At 36.4% G+C, this 20,330-nt stretch overlaps 1 long non-coding RNA gene and 1 pseudogene across 1 annotated transcript; one reads left to right on the top strand and one right to left on the bottom strand.

Moving 5' to 3' along the window:
- Nucleotides 1-3,415: 3,415 nt before the first annotated feature.
- On the top strand, nt 3,416-4,006 carry LOC113353196. Its single transcript, XR_003361138.1, has 3 exons — nt 3,416-3,487; nt 3,811-3,889; nt 3,981-4,006. It is a non-coding gene; the product is annotated as an uncharacterized LOC113353196 (long non-coding RNA).
- Nucleotides 4,007-16,423: 12,417 nt separating this feature from the next.
- On the bottom strand, nt 16,424-17,991 carry LOC113350932 (annotated as a pseudogene).
- Nucleotides 17,992-20,330: the final 2,339 nt, after the last annotated feature.

Here is a 20,330-nt window from a genome sequence, read left to right on the forward strand (position 1 = left end):
CAGGTAGCTATTCACTTTGAGGCACCGACTCCTAGCAACTAAAAAATGAATAGGTTGGTACAACCTCTCTGAGCAACCAAGTTTAAGGCGTTTGAAACCGATAATGATCTCATTTTAATTTCTTATTGGTTAGATTAGTGTCATACGGATCATGGTTGTTATCTTAGTTTACTATTAGGGGTTCACAATGGCATGTCGGTCCGGTTTTTAGGCAAAACCATTGATCAAACCGTATACATCTCGGTTTTCGATTTAAAAACTGCCACTGAACTGTTGATGGATCGGTTGCGTCTGAAACCGATCCGAGTCCGCTCGGTCATTTTTCTGGCTACTACTATTTTAACTGGTTCCAAATGAGAAAAAAAAAACAAAAGAAACCAAAAAACTATCCTACAACATGAAATAAATCTCGGAGCTTTACTGAAACCTTGAAAATTTAAAACTATATCGATAATTCCTCCGGTCAAAAAATCTGTGGAACTTGGTCAATTATGCCGATTAACGCATCAGTTCTCATCTCGGTGAAAAATAGAAATCAGCTTGGCCAAGGTGAAATTTTTGGTCTCGGATAAATTAAGTGAACTAAATGGATATCTGAGTTGACTTAATAGTCAACCATATAAACGCATGGAATCCAAGAAAAATCGAGTAACTATTGAATAAAATTGATTAATAACGGGTGAAATTCGTTTGAAATTAATAGGCAATAATAAAATTATACCCATGGAATCCAAGGAAAATCGTGTGGAGCGCGCGATGTTGGATAAGGTTAATATATAACAGGTGAAATTGACTAAAGAGTATGGACATTCGGATAAAATTATCAATAACATGAGAAGCCGATATAATCCAAGAGAAAGTGGGTGAGGTCGATCTACATAAAGTAAAACTGACAGATAAAATAAATAAATTAAGTGTACTAAATGAAAATTCGATTTAATTTAATAGTTAACCATATAAACCCATTGACTCCAGGAGCAATCGAGTGATGTCGAGTGATATTGAATAAAATTGATTGATAACATGTGAAATTGACTATAGTCAATCGGCGCATACGGTTAAAATGATGAATAATTAGAAGAAAATCGATATATCTGATTGAAAATGAATGCGACAACCAAATTTGGTAAGATTGCACGTACACACACAGGTATGTACACTTTTTGATATGATTTCACAACTGCCAAAGGTACCCATACTCGGTACGCATACCTGGTTGACCTGACATAGTTCGGAAGCGTAAGTGCAAAGGCAAAAGTACATGAAGTACCTAAGGTTAAGCATACTTGTTGTGAAAACCTTGACCATGGCTATAATTCACTTTTGCTATATTTCTCACACACACTTCTAAGAAAAATTGCAAGTTCAAGCTTGTCTTGTTTAAACTCAGGAAATATTTTTCGAAGGAATCTTATCTGTAAATCGATGAATTCATCGTTCGTACGAAGTAGATGGACTTATAGTAGTCCACTCACGTCCAGGTTACGATCTCGGAGCCAAGGCATGTGTACAATATGCCAGAACATGGTTTTTTTAATGTTTCAGGGTATCTTCCGAAGGAATCCTATCTGTAAATGGATGAATTCATCGTTCGTACGAAGTAGATGCACTTACAGTAGTCCATTCATGGCAAGGTTACGATCTCGGATCCAAGGTATGCGTACAATATGCTAGAACATGGTTTATTTAACGTTTCAGGGTATATTCCGAAGGAATCTTACCTGTAAATGAATGAATTCATCGTTCGTACGAAGTAGATGGACTTATAGTAGTCCACTCACGGCCAGGTTACGATCTCGGAGCCAAGGTATGTGTACAATATGCCAGAACATGGTTTGTTTAACGTTTCATGGTATATTCCGAAGGAATCTTACCTGTAAATGGATGAATTCATCGTTCGTACGAAGTAGATGCACTTATAGTAGTCCATTCACGGTCAGGTTACGATCTCGGGCCAAGGTATGCGTACAATATGCCAGAACATGGTTTGTTTAACGTTTCAGGGTATATTCCGAAGGAATCTTACCTGTAAATGGATGAATTCATCGTTCGTACGAAGTAGATGGACTTATAGTAGTCCACTCACGTCCAGGTTACGGTCGTATGCATACAATATGCTAGAACCTTGCCAAAGCTTCTTGGTTCACATTTTGTATTCCGTTATACCACATTTGAAGTTCGAATCAACATCGAGCTTCATATTTATCGATTTAGATGATGTATCATGCTAAGTTTGAAGTCAGAACCCTCCCAGAGCTTCTTGACTCATAGTTTGTATGTTGTTATACTACATTTGAAGTTTGAATCAAAACTGAACTTCATATGTATCGATTTCGATGATGTATAATGCTAAGTTCGAAGTCACAAACCCTCCCGGAGGTTCTTGGCTCAGAGTTTGTATGTTTTTATACCACATTTGGAGTTCGAATCAACACTAAACTTCATATTTATCGATTTCGATGATGTATCATGCTAAGTTTGAAGTCAGAAACCCTCTCATAGGTTCTTGGATCATAGTTTGTATGTTGTTATACCACATTTGGAGTTCGAATCAACATTGAGCTTCATATTTATCGATTTTGATGATGTATCCAGCTAAGTTTGAAGTCTGAACCATCATGAATTTCGTGGTCCATCTCTAGTAATCTTATAACCTGAATTTACCAGTGTGAATTAAAGCTACTTCATGACCTGTATGACTTGTAAAAATTATTTCATGACTAGTCGAAATTCAAACCCGAAGCACAAAGAGAAAGCACAAAAACACAAAGAGAAAGCACAAAGAAACACACCAATTATCGAATTCATTTTTCATTTTCCCGATTCATTCTTATACATTTTTTGGATTTTTTTATATCAAAATGTCGAAAACAATGTTCTAAATTTATTTATATTTTTTTTGGATTTTTTTTCATGTTAAAGGTTGATAATTAAACCGAAAACATGAGTTCGTATTAACACAAAAGAAACACAATGCTTTTCAACCCGCATGAGCATCAAAAATACAATCTCAACCGTCATATTCTTTTCTCAATCCGTATGGCTGGATCCAACGAACTCCGTCCATCATTTTCATTCACCCATCAAACCCTCCCAACCACTCGAACTCTATCTGTTTTACTTGAGAAAATCTAATTCACTCAACCCATCTTTACTCATCATCGCCATCTCCTCTCCCTCTCTTCACCTGATTCACCAAATCTCTTCAAAAACCCTAATTCTTTTACATAAAATCAAACCATTTACTTTCTATGGTTCTCCTAGGTTAGGTTAGGTCTTGGTCGGGAAGAACACAGACTCAGAGTAGACATGAATTGTGCTGCTACCAGTTGCTGGTTCGATGTGGGGTTCTGATTTTAACTTTGATGTCGTGAATTAAATGGGTTTACATTTAAATCAGAGAAGAAGTGAATCAGAAGGAATTAGTGAGGATTTTGTGGAGTTACTCAGCGGAGAAGTGAATCGGAAGGAATTGGTTTACTTATGGGTAGGGTTCCTTTTTTTTCTTTCAATTTTTCTTAAAATCCTTAGATTTATGATCGAGATATCCTTTTTACGACTTAGGTTTTTGTTTTTTTATTTCAATTACGCCATGCAATTCATTTGCTTGTTTTTTCTTATTTTTTCCCAAGATCTGGATTCGATTTGGTTGGATTGTGTGGTTTTCAAACTTTGATTTTGTTAATCTTTGTATGTATATGTTGGATTTTGGGGATTTTTGATTGAATTTATTGGATTGGATTTGGGGTATTTTGATTTTTCACTCTTTCTTTCTTAATCCTTGTACTTGTTTTTGATGTTTTGATTCAGAATTTGATGGGGGTTTGATGTTATGAATGGCTGAGCAGTTAGTGAATATGACTTTTTCTGTTTGCATAATATGCTAGAGGTGATGGTCAAGTCTGATTTCCAGCTTGTGGTGCTCTTATGTTATCAAATTTGAATAAATGAGTAATTCATTTGGTATTTTATTTGAGCAGGTAATTTGCTGTCTGGAGGGAGCTAGAGTTGGCATCCAGTATGAGACACCTTTTGTCATTAAAACCCATCATTTCTAATGTTTATAATTTTGGCACAAGCTTTGAACCATACCAATGGTACACAGAGCTTTGCCAGAAAAGCGTATGAAAGGGTAAATCCTAAGTTCTTTATCCCGCACATTGATTGGCCTTTATCTAAGCTTATCTTATACATGTGACCTACATAGTACGTACACTATTGAGGGTGATAAAAAGGTTCTACTGGTTTACAAATGTCACGTCCTTAGAGTTTTTGTATGCTTTTTTTCTTCTAAACTTGATGTTGTTTGCTAGTGATTATAGTGGTTGTCCCCTGAACTACGTGAAAGTAAGAAATAACTTATTGAAGGTCTAATCAATCTGGATTGAGTGTTCTGCCAATCTTAAATGATGTGATAACATGATATGTATCAATTTGATCTTAATTATTTTTAGTTGTGGTACACTCACAAGTTCTCTTTCGTTAGGCGCGCAAAAATCTCCCAGTTAATCCACTCAGTATGTTCATGGGAACTCACAAGGCTAGTAAGCTGGGTAAACTGTGTGAAGATTGGCAGGTACAAATTTTCCTTGATTCACTACTAATATATTAGAATAATGATTGAGGCTTACTGTAAGTCTAAATGCAAACTAAGCATCCCAACCTACAAGGTACAGATTTGTAGCATGTGTCATTTGTTACTGTTAGTAGTAATTTACTTACAGGCCATAAACTATCTCTGTCCTGTACTACATTTTTCCATTTTGATAAGTTAAGTTCTTTGCTTCTTTTTTTTTTTTTTTACCGTAACACATATTTAGAATTTAATCCATTTTCAATAGATAGTTTCTAGTTGTCTGTTTTTCTTTTATTAGAATTGGGTCTATAGTTAACATGTGTGTTAGTATAATGTTGTTAGTCAATTGACAGTAGCACAAAGTTGTTGACAATGAGTAGCCTACCAAGCTACTTATTTGTAGTTCATAGTTTATATATGTAAAAAAATAATAATTATATGATGATTTCCAGTAACACAGGAATATATGATGATTTCGAATAGTTTTCGGGATCCATTAATTTTTTGTTGGTTGATATCTTAAATGTCCGCATGTTTTTGTGTTGACAAAATATGATTTGTTGTAAACTTTTTTTTTGCAATGAGTTCTTTGATCATACATAGAACCTTAGTTGTTTAAATGTAGTCTTAACATAGTATTTGATCTATCCGTCTTTTGCTTTTTTATGCTAGTTACTACACTTTGAATGAAAATTCTGCTTATAAGACAAGGATATTTTTGTAACTGTTGTGTTGTTTTGTCTTATTTCATGATAGCTGCATGTGTTTGAACTCTAAATTAGTTGCATGTGTTTCACAAAACAAAAAATAACTTATTTGTCTATCCCCTCCAAATCAAATAGCCACTTAGACGGGTATACCACCTCCGCCTGATTGCTTCAATCTATAAGTGAACGTTCTATCTAATTGTAAACGCACTCCGTGATTTAGAGTTACTTGATTTGGGAAACAAAACTCTATCAAGTACTTTTGTAAATATCTTCTATCCCTTGATTCTTTCAGAGATACGTAACAACCACATACATATGTTGCATTTCAAGTCCCTTTGAAATTACCAAGCTAACTAAGTAGCGAAACTCTATAACGTTCATTACAAGAGAAAAATTCCAGGAATTTGTGAGAAACCTCACGCCACAAGGCGAGTCTTTGTACTTTAAGACTACTTTCTTCTCATTATTCTTTGTGACAAATTAATTATGTATGTCCAATAGGCTTTACACTTGGTTGGTTAGCACTACCACACCAAATACCCGTATATTTGCTAAAAAAATAAGTTTTACCTGGATTGTGTAGGCCAAATATGTTATTTATTGAATTAAACAATAAGAAGCATGGTTCGATCTCATTGTGCTCTATTTCCTTGAGAACTATATATAAGAAAAATCATTAATATGCTCGCACGATCTTTCCATTGACTCGTGTATTTTCTCATAATCCTTTATGATTTCATTGTTCTCTGGAATCATTAAACTTCGGAGAGTCCTCCAGTATTGATTCATGGACATAGTCAGAGACGAATGAGATGATTTCATTAATGATACAAATTAGGTTGTGCCTTACTCATCTACTTCCTTTCTAGGTGAGTATTGATCGAACCTGGTGGTCTCTCCATCTTCCTTTATGGAGCCACGACCTCAAGTACACTTCCACCAAGTGTAGTTGCAACACCTTAGTCTATGGTGTACCCCATTCCGAGGATTTCTAACCTTACAGGAATATTTGCAGCTGGTATATGTGATCTTGCCACTTTAGCGACATCAGTTTACATTCTGAAAATTGATTATTCTTTGTCACTTCACATTTACATTTGTGGAGTACAAGAATCAATATGAGACACGGTGGGAACACACCACGATAATTCATGTCGTTCCTTGAGAAAATACTTTTTCTTATCTCCCCTTAACGACAGGAAGAATGTCTCAATAAAGTGATAACCTGCAAATCTAGCAGTAAGAGATCTCCTGCCAAAGTTTTTAAAATTCGAATAATTGTTGAGAGTAAATATCCAACAAAATTACTTAATCATTTTCGTGAACCATCATAGTACTATTTGTACTCGTAATGGCACATATATAGGGAAACCAAAAATGCATAAGAACACAAATATCAGGCTTAAATTCAGTTACCAACTGGTACGCAGAAAAGGTTGACTAATATTTGGTTCTAAATCGAATTAAGTAAAGATGCGCGTAATATTGCATATCCCCAAAGCAATAAAAGGTAGGTTGGTACGCATAACCTAGTCCTTAGACATCATCTATAACCTTTGATGGTAGCCTCTGCGAGACCATTGGGTATAAGATGCTCTATATTGATCCTATTAAACATGCAATATTCATCAAGTCTTTTTGATGTAAATTCTCTAGCATTAACAATGGTGGTTAGCCTTTGCACTTTTCATTGTGTAATATGTGCTAGGAGTTTTCAAACACAAATTTCTTGGGAACTATAACTAGTCCAAAATGTCAAAACATTCACCAGATCCATCAGTCACTTTAATGGTCCGCATTCTGCATGAATATTTTTCTAAATTTCACCTTGTTTACTTTGTAATATGGAAATTTTACCATTTGCATCTTAGGATGGTCTCGATCCTGCTTTACAGAAGACTTTGTAAAAAATGAGTGATATGCTTTCGTACCTAAAAGCATAATGGGAAGGGGGTTTTGCATCTAGTAATTTAGAAAACACTTATTGAGATATATGCCGTCACTTTGCATTCTGTCAAAAAAAAATCTCATTTCCGTTCACTCAAATAAAGTGATATTTGTATGAGTTCTTTCAAAACAATCATCATGTCACAACCAATGTTTCTTTATGGTTATTCCCAAAGCCTGTATGAGTCGGTTTCCAACATTTCATCGTCGGAGTCAATATGGATTCAATAATCCAAATATTATAGCGAATTACATTGCACTAGATTGACTCATTATTTTGTCTAAAATATATTTCCTTCCAAATATATTAGAGACTATAAAAGATGCAATCAGTTACATCCTCATCATTTTGATGTTCCACATGATATCTATTTGCACGAGTTACTTGGAAATTTAACAAGGTGTGATTATCTCTTGGTACATCTAGAGATTTTGCGACGTCTTTGTTCTATCTTGAAAAAATAAATGAGAAGTGCTGCACTCGATAAGATAGGTAATTGGCTAGGAAAAGTTCTTGTTGCCATTAAAGTTGATGTGAAAATTGGTTGTTACTGTGATACACATACACATTACATTGTATATACCAACACCTATAAATAGGTGCATTTCCAACTCTTACATTTATGATGGAAGATAAAATTACATTTTTAGCTTCATCCCATGTTCAATTGATACCTATACTTTGGTGTCATAACTGCTGGGGAAAAAAATGTCTCATGATATATATGTCCCTTTTCACATGCTTTATATGAGTCGCTACGTCTAACTCTCATTACTTTGGGGTTCTTTCCATTTTCATTTTTTCTATATTTAGCGTAATTTGAGAAATTTCTTTATCTCAATAGGCCAAGATAATCTCACTACACATGTCAACCACTTACTTTAGGTTGAATATATCACTAAAAATAATTCTCTTGTTGTCATACTTCAACATATACCGGTTCGTTAGTATTATGGATGAAGTAGAGAAATGAAAATTTTATGACTCATATCATCTTTTGTGAGTTCTTCCACAAAAATTGGAATACATGTGATTTTATTTGCAATTCTTTAGAAACTACCGACTCTTTAAAAAGTCGAGCAAGTAGAATTACATTTCACGGAACATTCAAATTTTGGGAAGAAAATATCATGTAAGCAATGGTGGTGTTCAAGTACTTCTAAACAGAAAATAAGTATATTAGAATTGAGTTGGTACAACCAATTGAAAAAAACACCATTCAACTATAGCCAATATCATATTCAAGAGAACAAAATAACATTTAAGTTGACAGTTTATATGATATGGACTTATCTTAAGACAAAAAATAAATAAAGCTAGGCATGTTCTAAAAACAAATAAATTAGCCTGGCAAGTATTCAATGTAAAGGCTCACATTAGTGTTATAGTTACATACCTTAAACTTTAGTCCCCCTGTATATAGACAGAACCGGAACGCATTTAGCAGCACATATCCCAAAAAGAAAAACACAGGAACAGGATCGGGCTGGACCGGGTCCGTTGAGTGGACCCGACCAGATTGGGTGAGACGATCCTGGTTGGACCGGACCGGACCAGACCGGGTTAGGTGGACCCAGACAGAAAGATTTCCAGGGAACTCTCGGATTTGCTTTCTGTTTGTCTTCTTCTTCCAAAGACTCACGGAGATTTAGGCGTATCTTCTTCTTAGTTGATATTTTAGAAGATAACCAAGCGATTAGATTATGATTATACGACATAACCCATAATCAATCACAACACAGCACATATGTAAAATCAAAATAAAAAAATTGCAAATGTAATTACTCAATTGATTATAGATTTAATAAAATCAAAATCAAAATTAAAACCAAAACAGAAAGAAAATGGATCCAACTTAGCTGATTTAGTTCCACCGATTTCAACATTAGCTTGCGTTGGTGTAACTCATCCATTTAAAAAAAATAAAATAATAATCAATCGTTCCGCGGTATAGCATCGGGCATGATAACGTGTTCAAGGGAAATTTAGGAGAAGATGAAAAGTATGAGAAATGGCAAGAGGGTTCTAATTGATAGCAACAACAACCGTACTACATAGCATACTATGCTTTATATAAAAGTAGGAAGACAACCCTAGATACTATATTGGTCCGCACATACATGGGCTACAAGCCCTACAACACATTGGGCTTTTTTAATAAGTCATTTTTGGTTTTTTTAATAAACCACTGGGTTATCTTGGTAACCCAGCCGGACTTCTTTAATAAGCCATTTTTGGTTTCCTTAATAAACCACGGGGTTACCTTGATAATCCAGTCGGGCTTCTTTAATAAGTCATTTTTGGTTTCCTTAATAAACCATTGGGCCTTTTCAATAAGCCATTTTTGGTTTCCTTAATAAACCACCAGGTTACCTTGATAACCCAACCGGGCTTCTTTAATAAGCCATTTTTGGTTTCCTTAATAAACCACTCGGTTAACTTGATAAACCATCCGGGCTTCTTTAATAAGCCATTTTTGGTTTTCTTAATAAACCACTGGGTTACCCTGATAACCCAGCCGAGCTCCTTTAATAAACCATTTTTGGTTTTGAGGCGCATGTGTACCCCGTACGTACACCATTTTATGATGGTACAAACATCGCCCCTTCTTAATCCTCAATTTGTTGATGGGTTAAGAAAGATGACACCCTCCCTGTGTTAGAAAATGAGAAATGCCATTAATGATTAATCCAAAATAGCCCGTAAGCATGTACTGTTGATTACTGCAAGATAGATTTTGTTTTAGCATGACAATTCCGCATGCTTGTGACCCAGGTATGCAGCCTTTAGCTTGGACTGTAGTGGACCCTTGGATCATCCATTTTTCGTAGTCGACAAAAACACTTGTTGGAGAACACCATTTCATTGTGGAAAAATATAGCCTTACCATGCATCTGGTAGGCTTATACCTGATGCACTTGAATCAAGAGAAAATCTTCTATCCAGCCTTGCATATATTTGATCACCTATTTTGATAAGCTGAGATCAAGCTCAGTTAGCTGGACTTTTCATCTAGTATGCCACTCGTCTTATTTTTGTCTTTGTCATGGTAGGACCAAGTTCAGGCTGTTTTAGCTTGAAATCAGTTGAAGAAAATTCCCTTTACCACGTGTTCATGTCGTCACATGTAGCGTGTCTTGCGTTTTATCCTCACAGACTTGATTAGAGTCGTAACCGCGTGTTTGAAATTTGAATCTTGCTCAGTGAATTTTCTTCTCGTAAAACTCTGTACGTTTTATACATACTGCTAGCTTTCTTCTTTGTTGATCCACGGTCTTCATGTAAGCCGTTGTTTTCTTTTTTCTCCGCTACTTTTGAAGTTTTGACGCACCAGCTCCCATAAACTCCACTTTCTTTCCTTTTTCGTCATAGATAGGCCTTAGTGCAGCCTCTGGCATACTTCATTTGTGCTGAAACAAGGTAACAATTGACACACGGACTTCTTTCATTATCCATCGCCATCGAAATACACCCACTGTGGCATTGCAAGTTGAGATCACAACAATGTACAGATTCTTTAAGGTCAGTTGCACCTCTTGGTATCAAACGTAGTTATCTCCTTTGTGCCATTTGCTTGTGTCAAAATTTCTTCAAGCCATTCGTTGTTGTTTTTCTTATGGTAGTACGACAGTCAACATGGTGAGTCTGTCGATGTGACTTTAGCCAACGTTAATGTTTGCCTCTAGCTGATGGAAGAATTCCTTTCTTACTACAGGAAACCCTTTTATAAATTAGATTCGTACTCTCCATTGGTTCTCATGTTCCGTACCTGCTTGATACGACGTCTTATACTCCGTTTGCTTTTGTCAATCCAGTTGTGGGCACTGTAGTGAAGTTGTGCCGATTACTGATCCATTGCTGCTGATTGTAACTCCAGCTCCTAGCTTTTGCTGCAAGTGTTTGTTGTACTCATGTGGTATAAGTGATTCCTTTTTACTTTTTGGAAGCTGGACGTCCGAAGCTACGCAGCTTTTGAAAATAAAAAATCCACGTCATTTATAAATAGAGAAGATAGCACTGGGTCATGCTTTGCATAATAAACCTGCGTCCTGGACGTATCATGGTGTCGCAATCACCTGTGGTTGGTTCTTGAACTCCATTACCAATATCGACGATCAAGTGTGGATTAGGTTGAGAACTGCTGAGAATTTTATCTCCTCAAATGTGGTGATGTACATTTTGCAACATTGCAGCAGTGGCAAGGAAGCGTTCTTTATTCTCGCTTCTTGGTGTGGTGCTCATGAGTTTAGTCTTACAGCATTAATGGTCCTTTACTGTCCACGATTACGAGCAAAGTGACATGATACTTTGTCGTGGTTCTCGGACCTGAGCATGTTCACCATGTCTCATTGGTATTTTAGTAAAGATGATTGGGCTCAGCCATTCGAACTGGATTGCTGCTTGTACCTCATATTACAGGTCCTCCATGAAAAGTAATTTTATGTAATACTGGTGACTGAGAAATCGCTGTAATCGAGCTTGAATCCAGGGTGCCAGCTCTGTGGCTTTGGTGGTTGATGTTGTTGCCTTTTCATAGCTTACATGTTCAATTAGGTGATGGTCAGTTCCATTTGCTCCTCTAACTCGTGTGAGACTTGGCTCTCTACCGTTGTAGTTACATCCTTGCCTGTTGTCTACACTCTGCAGGTGCAAGGTTTGGGTGCTCACGGAAAGTTTGGCTTTTTCTGAAGTCAAGGTGTGAACATAGAACTTGTGGCTCGGAGAGGCTTTCGCACAGACTTGGTTCTGTTGTAGTGGTTTGGTGTTGTTATGCCTCGAACTCTCTGTATACAAGATTCCCAGATGCTATCACCCCCACTTGCTTTTAGCTTATGTAGTAAATCGGTCTAATATACAGCAGCTTTACAAAATTGCAGAACTTGTAAAAAAGTCATGGATTTGCACTCGCGACACAAACATCGTGTTAGCCCAGAGAAACTCAAGCTTCGTTGTTTTCGTGACAGTGAGACTGATCACTACTGCATTTGAAGTTGGAATGCAGTGATTCCTCTCCTCTTTCTGTTGAACTCTAATGTATAGGTGTATTTGTCCTTAGTGTGGCAAGACGGTCGGCGTAGCGAGTTTGTTGCGCAACTTTGCAGCTATCTTCGATATAGGTGACCATGTCTGCACGTCTCCTGACATCTTGACTATGAACGTGAACTGTGTACGTCAAGCTGGGGTGCGGGATAACTTCTTGCTTGTTGCTGCGAGACTGAAGAGGTGTGTTGTTCTGCAATATATGCTCCCCGAAAATAAAACTTCAGTTGTTACAGAGTAAGGAGTGTTTTTTACTGCGTCTTGATCCAAAAGTTGGAACACATACACATTTGGTGCTGTTGTGTATCCAAAATTACACAGGTTTGGAGCTGTTAATTAGGCCTCATCGTGGATCCATGCCTTGTATCTGCAGGATCTCAGATTCTTCTGATTTCCATACAGCCAGCAAGTACAACACCTCATCAAATTCCGTCGTTGACAACAAGGGGTAATCGTGCTTTAACCAGCACCTAACAGTGGTTGAAAAGAACTTAAAGTTCCCCTGAAATTATATCGCTTGCCTCAACAGATCGAGCACGCCTTTAGATTTGGCGCAAATTCTTTGTTCCCTTAATGTCAAATGCCTTGAAGCTTTTCGTGCTGCTGCTTGGGAGAGGTTTTGATTCACAACCTAGTTGGAACGTGATGGAGGAGATAAATAGCGGATTATTGTTAATCCGCCTGTCTTTGATCTCTGGCCAATTTTGAAGAGACGATCACCGCTTCATGGTTGTCAGACTTTGCTCCATGATTTGACCCCTCCCGATGCGTTTCTCCGATCCCACCATTAGGAATACGAACTAGAAAGGGATACTGACATAATATGAGCCCGTTCAATTCAGGCTGGTGTGACGTGTGACGAGTTGAAGAATACAGACACGAATTCTTCCTCGACCATAATTCCACGCAGGGGCAGAGCTATTAAGGAGGTGGGTGGGTCACTGGACCCACCTAAGTTTTCAGAAAGTATCAAACATGTACTAGTAGTTTAGATAGTCAAGTATCAAACATGTACTAGTAGTTAAGATAGTCTGTGATTTTTACGAGATAAACAATTATTCGAGAATTGCGAACAGGGAAATGATAGTGTATCCACTATCTCGTATATACTAGTCTCATGCTCGGCTTTTGGTGGGTACTCCAACTCGGCTACTGCCTAAACAATCAAGTAATACGAGTCCTATTTCTGTTGGGTTATAATTATCCATTCATTTTAATAAATTAGTTCTTTAAAATAAGACTAATATAAAGATAATTTTGAGTTAAATTGATCACATAAAAGATTATTGTTTCCATCTGATGTTTACATTAAGGTTACTAGTTATTGTTACTTCACATATTTCTTGTCACTCTAAATTAAAATGACTTAGTTCAGAAGTTAATTTCGATTTAATTTTGGGCACATGAGAATAAAAATTACAATGTTTTTTAATAGGTACGGAGAGGTATATATTACAAAGAATTAGGAGATACGTTTCTTTTATTTTTAAAATTCTTCTTATTTTTAATATTTTGTTTTCTTTTACTGTTTGATGCAAACTAAAGGTGCGAATTCTTTTATTATTGTGCCCCACCCAACCAAAGATCCTGGCTCCGCTGTGGAATTTTCACGTTTTTATTATAGTTTTTCATTGGAAGAACACCATTATCTTTTCTCGATTCTCCTTGGTCGGCGCCAAAAGATGTTGGTGCAAAAATGTTTACCCCAACACTCCTCGAGATGTGTGTAAGATGATTGAATTTCTGCCGTTACTTTATTTCTCCAGAAATTGTAGATGAAAATTGAGGGGTACCTGCAAAGACACTCCGATGCTTAAGTCAGAGAGCTCTAGACAGGTTTTTTTAGAGGAGAAAAGTAATTGTGATTGTGTCCCTTTTGAGTTGGATTTCAGCCTCTATTTATAGGCAGAAAACAAATCCGATTGTTATGCTTTGTAGTTATCTCGAATAACCACCAAGATTTACCTTTATCTTATAAGATTTGTAGTTATCTTGGATAACCACTTAGATTTGTACTTATCTCCCCAATATTTGCATATATCCTGGAGGATTCATGTTTATCTTCATCATATTTGTACACATCTTAAAAGATCCATGTCTTGTCAAGATTTGCATTTATCCAAGAAGATCTATATTTATCTTGTCAAGATTTGCATTTATCCAAGAAGATCTATATTTATCTTTACAGATCTGGATATATCTTGAAAGATTAAAATCTATCTTCCCCAGATTCATGATTATCTCAAAAGATCTATGTTTATCCCTTTGAGATTTGTATTTATTAATGGTTTCCATAATAACCATTGGGCTTTTTTAATAAGCCATTTTTGGTTTCCTTAATAAACCACTGGGTTAGCTTAGTAAGTCATTTTTGGTTTCCTTAATAAACCACTGGGCCTTTTTAATAAGCCATTTCTGGTTCCCTTAATAAACCAATGGGTTACCTTGACAACCCAGCCGGGCTTCTTTAACAAGTCATTTTTTGTTTCCTTAATAAACCACTCGGTTAACTTGATAATTCAGCCGGGCTTCTTTAATAAGCCATTTTTTATTTTGAGGCGCATGTGTGCCCCATACCTACACCATTTTATGATGGTACAGACAATCCACTTGTTGATAAAGTTAGTGTTGGATAGAAGTGAAAACCATTCCTTTGAAACACACTTAAACTTGAAGCTCAAATTTAAAGGAACAAAAACAAAGATTTCAAACCAGATATCTTCGAGGTTAGTATATTTGCAGCATTCAGATGATGGCAGTTCACACAATCTCCAAATTAATGAACTAAAGAAATAGAAGAATAACTCAACTCCCGCCTCTCGTTAATCATCTTTGGAATAAAGCAAAATACAAAAGAGAGAAACTAAAGAAGCCAGGAAAAGGGTTTAGAATTGAGAAGAATAATTATAATCAGAGTTTGCGCAATATATAGATACTGCCATATATATGTTTACCACAAAATTTGCAATTTTATAATATGCTAGGATTGCTAAGTTTATTCACGTACGGCACGTTAAATACTTAAAAGAGTGTCATTCAAGACATCCACCTAATGCTACAATAGTTAATTTTTTTGGATCACCCCCTCTTTACGTCACCAAGTATTTCTTCCTTACTCCTCCAAAAACTTTCTCATCTAGAAACAAAAACAGCCCACTATTTTCTCCAAGTTTTCCATTACCACTAACTATGACCCAAGGATTAAGTGATTTCGCACATCAAAACCCGAAATATGTTGTTACCACACAAATAATCTCATAATTAACATTCTTAATCCAATGTTCTGAAAACCGGTCCGGACATCAAGCGGAAAAGGTTACCGGATCAGGGTCCAACGGTTCAACCAATGGTTCAACTCGGATTCACTGGATCACATATGTAACGTTTTTTGTTCATGCATTGTTGTTTAAATCGATTATATATTATTTATATGCATAGTTATCATCAAAAAACAATTGTCGTAGTGGTTAGGGGCATACTAAAGGAGTAATAAATCATGAGATCGACTCCCCCTATTCACTTAAAATCTTTCTACCAAATAAAAACGAGTCAACCCATTTGGAAATCATACAGACTCGACTGGATCACGTTTACTCGGCTACCGGCCGGGCCGGTTTTCAGAACAATGAATATTTTATTTTATATCTTCATTAAATACCACATTTTGGTTTTGAGATGGTGGTCACCACATAGCCTAGACATTGGCCACGGCCGGCGCTTGACACTTATGACAATCTGAAGTTAATTAATTTGTAAAGATTCGGAATCTTTTACCTAATTTATGTTATAACAAAATCTAAACCAGCTACAGAACATATTACAGCACCAGTAGTAATATATACTTTCGAGCTCCTGAAGAAGCTATTAACATTGCTTTCGGAGGAAATGGGTATGAAGTGCATATTAAAGGAGGTACGTGGAACTAGTGTTGGTCTTTGTTACAATGCATGAGTTATATATATTGCCATGTAAGTAGGCAGATTTTGTAATCAATCACTAAAAAAAAGCACAAGTAAAATAAGTTCAAACGCTTTTATTATTGCGAGATTACAGAAAACAGGGGATCCAACCCTCCCTAGTGGGAGTCGACCCCCTACCTCTCGCCCGCTTTATGGACGAAAGGGGTGAGCGGGTATTACAGTGGCATCATCAGGCATTTGCAACACTTGGAATGCTTTGTTCGTTTCTAAAGAAATTTGAAGGATCAACTTTAGTCTTCACACGAACTAATCTGTCATAGTTATTCTTGAAGTAGTTTCCACCCCAGACTTTAGCTTGCAAGTAAGTTGCTGTACCGTTTGTACTTTGACCTATATCAACATCTCTATAATTCACATATGCTGTCCTAGGATTTTTAGATACATAAGGTGCCATATATGCATAGAGTCTTCTCATCCAGCTTACTCGTTCTTCATTTTCTGCGAAACCTCCCCAATGTGTTAGATACAGGATTTGGTATATATTTCCTTCTCTATGTGGGAAAGGAATTGATGATTCAGAAATGTCATCCATTTTTCCACCGTAAGGAACGAAAATCAAAAGAGGGTAATCTTGTTCCAATAATCTTTTCCAAATTCCATCTAATCCCACCATTGGAATGGGTACCTTCACGTAATCAGATTTTCCTTTGAAAAAGAACTTGGCTTGATTTCTATTGAGTAGATTTTCAAGAGGACCATTAACGGGTAACCCGTAAAAATATAGAGTCGATTGAACCCAACTCATTTCGGTACAATCATTACTCGTCAAGCCTAACTCAGGAAATCTTTGTTGCATTAGACTTAATAGGTTTTCCTTACTTCCAAGATATAAGGAGTTGAATGAAGCTCGTGCGATTCTACCGCCATTTTGATTAACAACGTCCAATAAAACTCTGATGAAGAGTTCCTCAGGAAGATTATATGCGACGTCTTGCCACTTATACGCAAGTGCAGTTACACCTTGCGGTATGGTTTTGAAGATTGTAAAAACAGTAACAGTAGGTGGAACCGGGACCAATTTAACCTTCCAAGAAAGAACGATTCCAAAACTTCCCCCACCACCTCCTCTAATGGCCCAGAACAAGTCTTCTCCCATAGTTGTTTTATCGAGAATTTGACCATCGACATTGACTATACGTGCATCAATAACTTGATCAGCTGCGAGGCCATATGATCTTAACAGGGTACCATAACCACCTCCACTGAAGTGGCCACCAACACCGACAGTCGAGCAAATACCTCCAGGAAACCCAAGTGTTCGACTTTTTGCTGCGATGTTATAGTAGACTTCTCCCAGAGTTGCACCGGATTGAATCCAGGCAGTTTCGCTTTGTACATCGACAGCAACTGATCGAAGTTTGTTTAAATCAACTACCACGAATGGAACGTCAGATAAGTAAGATAGACCTTCATAATCGTGTCCACCACTACGAGTTTTGATCTGGATATTGTTCTTTCTCGAACAAATTACAGATGCTTGAACATGAGATTCAAGCAAAGGTGTAACTATAAGATAGGGTTTTGGGGTTGTGGGTGATAATAATCTTAGGTTTGTATAGTGGACTCTAAGAGAGTTGTGTAATTCCCATTGTTTGGTGTATAAACTGGTATAGAAGTTCCAGGAGATTGTTGTGAAAGACATTGAAGAAAGTCACTCTCAAATGAAGAGCTTCCCAATGAAATGTAGAAAGCAAGAAGAGAAAGTATAATGAAATGAGAGCTTGCATAAGTTGTCATGTTTATATTTCTCAAGTGGTTTTTGTTTGTAAGAAGATGCAAAATGATTTGGCTATTTATAGGGCAGATATTTGATGACCCCCTGCCTCCACTTGCCTGTAACAAGTTGGCCATTGACAAATTCATCACGTTGGAACCCTTGCTTACCACGAATATAAATAAATAAAAATTTATCGTCTCAATCCGCACTCTTACATCCACTTCTGTGTTCCTTCGGGGACACCCGATTAAATTTGAACTTCCACTTGTATGTAATCAGCTGGGATGTCCAGACCCAAACTCGGCGCAACACAGAGACGGAGGCGCGGCAATGTCTCAAAAAATCTGGATGAAACGTTATGAAATCAGCAGTATTTCACACTAATTTGGGAATAAATAAACATGTATCTACTAGTGTATTACCTTTTATGCTAAAAAAAACTCAGACATTATTAGCATACAATTAAACTAAAACTCTGTGTGACAGATCATAGTCCGATATCACTAACAAGTAAGACGATTGGGCATGCGACACTAACCATTCCAAAGACGTCTGTCCGTTTTACAAAGGTAACAAATTACCACCAACAAATGCTTCTGAAAATGCATTAAGAATTTGGTGTCGATAAGTTTCGAACTCAGGTTATAACCTTCATCACCTAATAATTTAATCACTTTGTTTTATTACGGACTACTTTATTAATAAAATGGCGCTTTAATGATATTGAAAAATTAAAAAAATTGCAAAAAATAACAAATAAATTGGACGGCTTGGAGCCCGCTTTTGCATCAATATGTGCAAGCTTTTACCATGAAAATTCACCCCCAACAGAACAAATTTCTGGCTAGGTCACTCATTGAGTTAGCATTAATAACAACAGTAATTCATTTGTGCATCCCATAAGAGATTTCTGCAAGAGGGCTACTCACATGTTGGTTGCATATTACTTTAGTATTAAATAGTTAGAAAAGGATAAGATTGGATAATGTAATTTTGTTTATTGTTTGTATAAATTCCGACAAATAAAATTGGAGAAGGCACTTGAGAGTAAAAATAAACAAAAAAGTATATATAAGCCAAGAAGTGTCCTTTCAGAAATAAAAGATCTGGCATGCAACTTGTGAGTGTTCAGCCACTAAGTGGGAACTGGGAACCCTACATTCCCACAGAGTTGGTGCAATTTTCTATTTGTGTATCAGGTAAGAATAGAAAAGGAAAAGATCCACTCTTTCAAGGAAAAAAGCAGGAGCAAAAAGCAGACGTATTAGTCGAATTTTATTTTTGGTTTCTTGAGGTACAATCAAATCCCGACGTTAGCAAGAGCCTGGCGCTTACTTGACTGTGTGATTTAATTTTCATTTTCACTTATAATATGACAGTGACTAAACACAACCCATAATAATGTTAAATGCAACCTACAACCGAAAGTGAAAATATTTGTGAATTTATATTACGTGGGTTATTAAAAACCTCCGTTATCACCATCATCATCTTCCTTATCTCTTGATTAACACTTTCAGAAGAACAAAACTGTTGAAAAATAGTTGTAAGCTGGAGTCAAATCGTCCATACACACCTTGATCATCTTACCATGTTAACACAAACATATCGAATTTCAAGTCAAAATCATTAAATTTGTTATCAAAATTGAAATCAGGGTTTATTTAAATACAAAGTATGAAGTAAACAAGGATCAAGAGAAACCATGGAAATTAAACATAAAAACTCATGTAATAGTTATAATAAAAATCATCATCTGGCTGTTCAGGGAATATGAACCCAATCCAAATCACATTGTTTACCTGGAAGGTGTTTTAGTTAGTCATGTTCAGTACACAATCATATTCCTAAAACTTCGCAGAGGAATACAACCCTATTTATCACTGTTCATAGTGGTCTAACATGAACCTACGATTCTCACCATTAATGTTGTTAAATCAAATCAGTTTTAAGAACAGGAAAAATGGCGATGATTATGGTGGGTTTTCGTTACCTACGTAACTCAGGTCGACAAATATCTAGCTTTTTATTTGTGGATTGTACGTAACTCTAGTGTGGTTGCATTTAGTCACCGCCTATAACATACCTAGATTTTTGATAAATATAGGAATGTCTTTTGGGGGCATCCGGGATTAGTAAAAATAAAATTTATAGGAAAATTCACGTACCACGGCGAGAAAACCGGTGAGCACCACCGGTGTAAAACAAGGAGCTGTTATACGGTGGAGTCCACGCTCTTTTGTCTCTACGCTAGGATAATCTCAGCGTACATCTAGAATTATTTTAATTTATATGTTAATGGGTCAAACTATTTCTGTTAAATTGATACTATCTTAAGAAAATTGCTAAGGATAAAGAA

This window comes from Papaver somniferum, chromosome 2 (assembly GCF_003573695.1).
Source record: "Papaver somniferum cultivar HN1 chromosome 2, ASM357369v1, whole genome shotgun sequence".
NCBI lineage: Eukaryota > Viridiplantae > Streptophyta > Magnoliopsida > Ranunculales > Papaveraceae > Papaver > Papaver somniferum.